Raw genomic sequence first — 7,342 nt, forward strand, 5'->3', positions numbered from 1 at the left:
GAATGTTTGGTAAGTTGAAAATGAAAAACATACTTTGCATAACTTGTTAATCTTGTGTGTTTTAGTTTAACCATTATGTTGAATTATTATTAACAACATATGTTTATTCTACTTTTAATGGATTTTATATTTGTAATATTTAATTGTTATTAACTATGGAGTATTTTTTTATAATTATAAAACTTAGTAATAAAATAAAAAGTAATAATTAAAAATAATTGATAATAATAATTATAAATTGTAAAAAAAAAAAAAGTTAAGTAAATAATACAATATACATATGCTCTAATAGATCATTTTACATGTAAATATGTAATCATCTAGGAGTCAATATCTAATTTACTAAACACATTTTTATAACCAACTAATACTATCAGCAGGTGAAAACAGCTAATACAATCAACTGTCGACTATCAAAATTACTAAACACTATAATTCAAAATTATTCAATTATCAATTTCTCTATTAAATATAAAAATCTCACACCATGAACTACCTTAGATTATTCATGTCGCACATTGACCTTTCATAACATTTATTTAAATTCACTTACCATGAATTTTATTTTTCGTCTAGCATTTTTCACCGGTTTCCTAGTTACCAAGATGACATGGCATCAGTGTATAGCTGATGTGGACCTTCTTTCATGTTACATGTTTAAATATTTAATTTTAAGATTTAACATCAATCCAAATGCAACACTAATCGTTCCGGCTTCGGCGGCTAACTCTCAACTTTAGGTCGTATAATGCATGTGACTTAGGATCGGAGAGCGTGGTGTATGCATTTTATATCTCCATGAAAAGGTGGTCATCCGACGATGACTCTTCTAAGAAAGCAGCGATGTCGAAGTGATAAATCTTCGCTAACGTTCGATAGGCCGCCTTGATCTCCCACGGCGACACGTTCTGCTTCACTCTCAGAACCTCATAGAGGCTCCCCAACCCTCTCATCTCCGCCGTCGGTGCCGCCTTGGCAATGGCTGAGGAAATCATCGGTCTTCGTAGCTCCGCTCCCGCAAATTGCATTTTTCGGCTTGATAAACATACCTACATTTAATTGAAATGATAATTATAAAATTAAAATTAAATTACTAATTGCTAAATTAGTAATAAATATAAAATTAAAATTAAAATTAAATATTACATTTACATTGCATAATTTTTTTTAAAAAAATAACAACAAAATTAAATTGGAAAATAAGATTAACAAAAAGAAGAAATAAAATAAAAGAATTGATTGTTGCTACTGCATAGCAATGGCCATAAAATTTTATTAAAAAAAATATAAAAAAAAACAAAACAAAACAAAAAGAATTCAGAGTGATCGCCAACTGGGGTCACTCTGAAAGTCTGAAGCGGCCATGTGGGCATGTACAGTGAAAAACATGTATCCTGCACTTTAAGTCAGCGTAACCTTTTTTTTTTCTTTTTCCTGTAAAAAACTTATTTTTGCAAGATGAAAAATCACACAAAAACCCAACTTTCCATTTGTTAACAAACCAGTTCTCCAATTTTTTCTGCTGCAAAAAACTCACAAAAATCACAAATGTGATTGCTCTTACAAGTGTGAGTTTTTGCACAATTTTCAATGGCGAAACCAAAAAAAAAAATTTATGGTGTTTACACATGAAATTCAGACTCTTTGAGTCTAAGATCTAAAGCCTATAGGTAATTTCCAATTAATGAAAGTAATTACTAATTTCATTGAAAGCTACCTAACAAGTTTTAGATATAGTGCAATAGATAGTTCTAATCGTAATGCAGAATATATGATATAAACATAAAGCCATAAGGACTCAAGCAATTGATAACCCAGTTCGGAAACTCAGTTCCAACATCTGGGGGGGCATCACTCTGGTTGTTCAACTCACCATTGATCAACAATATGAAATGTGCCAGCAAATACAATTGTATCTCACACAGTGACTCTAGAATTCCATCATAGCACCATTCTAGAGTTTAACCTTGAAGAGTTGACAAGAGCACGATCTCCCGATCTTCTTGTATTGAGGCTCCCCCTCAATAGCAGCGCAACATGCATTCCAGAGTGAAAACTTGCCCAACAGTTCTTATCTAGAAGTTGTATCTTGAATCAAAGATAAGCTTTGTCAAGATCTCTCTTAAGCTCTCATGAGGATCACTTTGTAGATTGTTTACTGTAAATTTTTCTCAACAGCTTCTGAATAAGAGTTGGCTCTTATTTAAACCTTTCAGAATCTTGAAACGGTTGTAACTCCAGCAACCGACTCTGAACATCTTGCAAGTTCTGGTTTAGATACTTGTTCATAATGTTGTCTCTGTCGTCTTCAATGTCTTCCAGACCTCTGAACTACTTACTGTACTAAATACAAGCCTTACCCTAAAGTGTACAAGATAGACCTACTGTAATTGAACTATCCTCTGAAGTATATGTAATATTGACACGAAACTTAGTACAATTAGGGAGTTCTAAACCATTTGTTTTAACACTTTTATTAACAATCTCCCCATTTGTATCAAGTTTCTTGACAATTTACAACTTAACATTCTAATATAGCAGAGATAGTTCAATAATAAGATCAACCAGTTTAACCAAAGTTTGAGTCCAAAAACACAAGGATGATCATTTCATTGGAAAAACAAATCAACTTGACAGACTAAGAACCTATTACAAAATGTGATATCTAACATATGCTGGAAAAAGATAATATCTTCAATGTGCCAGCACTTGGGATCTTAAAAACTTCACAAAAATAACAACTTCTTCAGAACTTCACAAAAAAACGTCTTCAAAAACTTCAAACTTCTTCAACCAACAAGTAACAAGTACAAGTAACACCAAGTAGTCCATCCAGTAACCAGTAACAATGATTAGAAGGTTTGTTTCTACTCCCCCTATTGCCAGGAACTTGTGAATCTGTAGCCACAAGATTCCTTAGTAGGACCAAGCAGAAAAGCAAACAAAGTTTTAGAAATAGAATCACTCGGATTTTGAAGACACAGCCTCTTGGCTGGTCGTAGTAGTCTCAGTAGCAGGTGGGTTGGCAGCAGTTGTAGTCTCATCAGTTGGTGCCCCGGACGGTTCAGCAGATGGTTCAACAACAGTAGTAGTAGCAGCAGCAGCAGTCTCTTGATCTCTTAGTCTCAACTACTCACGCAGTTGCATCTCAACTGATCTTTTCTCGACAAGAATCTGGATAATTGTGTTGAGGTCTTTAATGCTTCTGTCAAGGTGTTGTGCTGTGAGTTGGCTTGTGTATGGACGATCAATGTTCAAGGCTGGTCCTGAACTGCTTCCATGTTCTAGGAAAATGTCAAGCACATGTGATCCCTGTTTGAGCCTAGCATCAATCAGTCTGACTTGAGGAGGGATGGTTTTGTTCTATTGTTCCTTGATAATGCATCAATCTTTTGTGAATCCCACTTTAAGTTTCTAATCACATAATTGACTGATGCTGATCAGATTGGCTTTAAGGTCATGAACAAGCAACACCTTTTTTAAGGAAGGTAAACTTGCTACATTTAGAATACCAATTCCTTGAATGTCACCTTTAATTCCATCACCAAAGGTCACCTGTCCTGTATATGGGATTATATTTTTGAGATGATTCTTGCTTCCAGTCATATGACGTGAGCATCCACTGTCAAAGTACCATTTTGCCTGATCTTTTCCTTGTTGAACAGAATAACAGATTATATCTGATTTCCGTACACAGATTTGTCTACCAACAAGTGTGATCCACTTCTTTTAGAATTTCTCAAGTCTTTGATCACGGTAGAATCTATAACATTCAGGTCTTGTGTGCCCTTTAATATTGCAGTAGTGACATACAGGTGTATATTTTCTCTGAGTTCCCTATTTATGATTTACTTTTGACCCATATCCTGTGCTAGCAGGAACAAAAGAAGTGATCTGTGAGTTATAAGAGTTTTGAGAATACCCCAAACCATTTCGTATATTGGGTGATCTTCCAGCATCAAGAATTTGATTTAGAATTGATGTCGTGCTCATCATCTTGATTTGTTTTTTGAGAGTTTCCAATTCTGTAGACAACTACAGCACTTGTGAATGAGACACAGCTAGTTCAGAGTCTTTGTCAGCAGCTTGTTTTCTCAATGTTTCAAGATTCTTTTCTAGAAATTCATTCTTGGCAATAGTTGTGGTGTGTGACTTCAGCAGGATGTCCCATTTTTTGTATAGCTGAACATATGATTGTTCCAGTTCTTCATAGGGTAGTTTGTCAATATCATCATGATCTGAATCATTTTCTAGTTCCAAATGAGGTTCAAACATAGCAACTGTGAATGCAACAAAATTTCCTGAGATTTCTTCATCATCATCTTGAGTTTCCTCTGAACATTCTTCATCACTCTAGGTTGTTGCCTTCATAGATTTCTTCCTCTTAAGATAAGTAGCACATTCAGCCTGGATATGTCCAAAGCCCTCACATTCTCTGCACTGAATGCCCTTATTCTTGTTCTTGTTTTCAGAGGCTTGCCACTGATTTGAGCGTGATTGATTTCCCATCTGGCCAGTCTGATTTGATTTACCAGAGTTTTTCATGTAATTTGAGTTGGTTAGCTTGGCACCCGATTTTGATGATGTTGATGACGACGATGTAGTACTGTTCGATCGATTTGATTGGTTTTTACCTCCTCTGTTTCTTCGATTGATCTGTTTCAAGATCTTGGAGAAATTTCTGGTAATCATCGCAACAGCCTCATCATCTAGATCTTCAATTTCCTCTTTTGAGTCACATCCTTCAGTAATAAAGGCCACATTCTTGCCTTTTTTAGTGTTATTTTCTTGTAATAGAATGCCCATCTCATAGGTTCTCAGATTGCTCATCAATTCGGCGAAAAATTTCTTCTCCAAGCCTACACTTTCTTGGATTGCAGTAACTTTTATTCTTAATTGTATAGGTAGAGATCGAAGAATTTTTCTGACCAGTTTATCCGATGAAAAAGGTTCGCCTAACATTGGTGTCTTTGAGACTTGGTGTTTGTACACCACTGACTTCCAAGGGATTCTAAGTATTTTGTAGTCTATGTTTAAATTTTGTATCTAAGGCAACAAATAGCTATTTACATACTTGTAATTTATGATTCTTATAAGCAGAAATATTCCAACTTTACTAAATTGATTCTGATTTAAAGCAGGTCTTATTAGAGAGCAATTGTATAATACTTCCATATATATATATATATATATATATATATATATATATATATATATATATATATATATATATATATATATATTTACTATTATTATTTATTTTTGAATGAACTATTGCAGGTGGAGGAACAGAGAGGTGACCAACACTCTAAGACTAAATTCCATATTTAGTATTAAAACATTGTAAGTTGATACATACTTAATTTATCCTAGATATATTGTTTTGATAATGCTTTGCCACTTAGTAGTTAAATTATCTTTGATATTAACTTGTCTTTATTTGGCTATAAATGTTTGTTCATGATATTATGAGTATGTGTGTGTTTTCTTAGACTTGAAATTCCATATTTCATTATGGTATCTTACGTATGTAGATTTAGCAATCTAGATAAGGATTAGGTTCAACTTCTGACTTAATAGCTTGACTAATAATTTGATTCAATCTTCAACCTTCAATCTTGCTATCTTGATTACAATACCATTTCAGACTTGCATATCTTGATTCCTGCAAAAAATAAAAACACAATTCTACAAACAGTGCATTTTAAAGTCTACTTAAAGTTTGCCATCAGGCAGTTTTGGTTGTCGCAAATAAATACCAAATGTTTCAACATGTTTCATGCCCAAAAAGTGCATGAACAATGTTCTTGGTCAAACAACACTGCTTTTATCCTTGTGGTCACAGCAGAACACCAAAACCTTGCTTCATAAAACCACACCCTATCTGCCTCATCACTTAGATAACCCTGAAATTTAAGAGCATTATCTTAAATTAGTTTGTAGTATTCTACCAGTGAATGATTTTATCTTTTGTTTTAAATTAGTTTCTAGATGTTTACCTCATCAAAATCATCATCTCCCTCTCTTAAACTGCTACATGTGATTTTGGTATGTGGGCATGTATCATAGTGCCCTATAGACAGAAAAAATAACATTGTTTTTTATTTCAATATATACAGACTTAAAAACTTAGTTATTTACGCATTATAATGTAAAAGGAAATGTACCTCTTCTTCATGGAAGATAATTTCTTTGCTCTTGATTTCAGAAGAATCTCTTTTCCATCACTACTTAAACCTCCTTTCCATCACTACGTATTGCCGGACCACCCTTACCTTGATAGCGGTCGCTAGCAAGAACTTAAACACCCAAAGAGAACTGTGAATTTTGAAGAAATTTCTGGGTTATCGTTTGTTTGTATACGATAATTATACTTGTATTATATAGGCTTTAATTGTGCGTACATGTAAGAGTTCTGAACTAGGGATGTCAACGGGGCAGGGTGGGGACGGGGGCATACCCCCCATCCCCGCCCCCGACTTTCTACCACGCTCCCCGTCCCCATCCTCATCCCCGCCGGGGAAGGGAAAAATCTCCCCATCTCCATCCCCATGGGGATTATCCGGGGACGGGGAATCCCCGACCCCATTTTTAATTTATAAAAAGATAAACAATATATATACATACTCATCACAAATGAACTTCGAATATCAAATTTTCTTTGATGTTTTGCCCTTGGTCTATGGATATATATGCTATGCCTATATAATATACATAGTGGTGTACTTATAATATATATATGCTATACTTATATAATATACATGCTGTACGTATAATATATATATATATATATATATATGTAGTGATGTACTTATATAATATGGGTCACACTTGTGTGAGACCGTCTCACGGATCCTTATTTGTGAGACGGGTCGGGTCGGGTCAAAGCACCATGCAAATGTCATACTTTTTTGTGCAAATGTCATACTTATATGCTCAAATATAACACTATTCAAGAATACAATTTTTGTTACTTATAAGAGAAAAAGTAATACATTTTTCATAATAAGTAATGTTGACAAATGTCACTTACTTATAAGGGCAAATATAATATTTTTTTAGGAAAAATGTAATACTTTTAAATCGAAATGTAAAAGTATTGTATTTTCCTTTAAAAGTATTACATTAACTCTTATAAGTAACAAAAATTTTATTCATGATTAGTATTACATTTGAGCATATAAGTATGACATTTGTGCATGTAAGTGTTACATTTGCATCTTGACCCGAGATATAGTGCTTTTAATATATATAGTGCTTTACTTAAAACACACACACACACACACACACACACACAGATATATATATTCGGGGCGGGGCGGGGGGGGGGGGGGGGGGGGGT

This window comes from Ipomoea triloba, chromosome 12 (assembly GCF_003576645.1).
Source record: "Ipomoea triloba cultivar NCNSP0323 chromosome 12, ASM357664v1".
In the NCBI taxonomy this organism is placed as follows: Eukaryota; Viridiplantae; Streptophyta; class Magnoliopsida; order Solanales; family Convolvulaceae; genus Ipomoea; species Ipomoea triloba.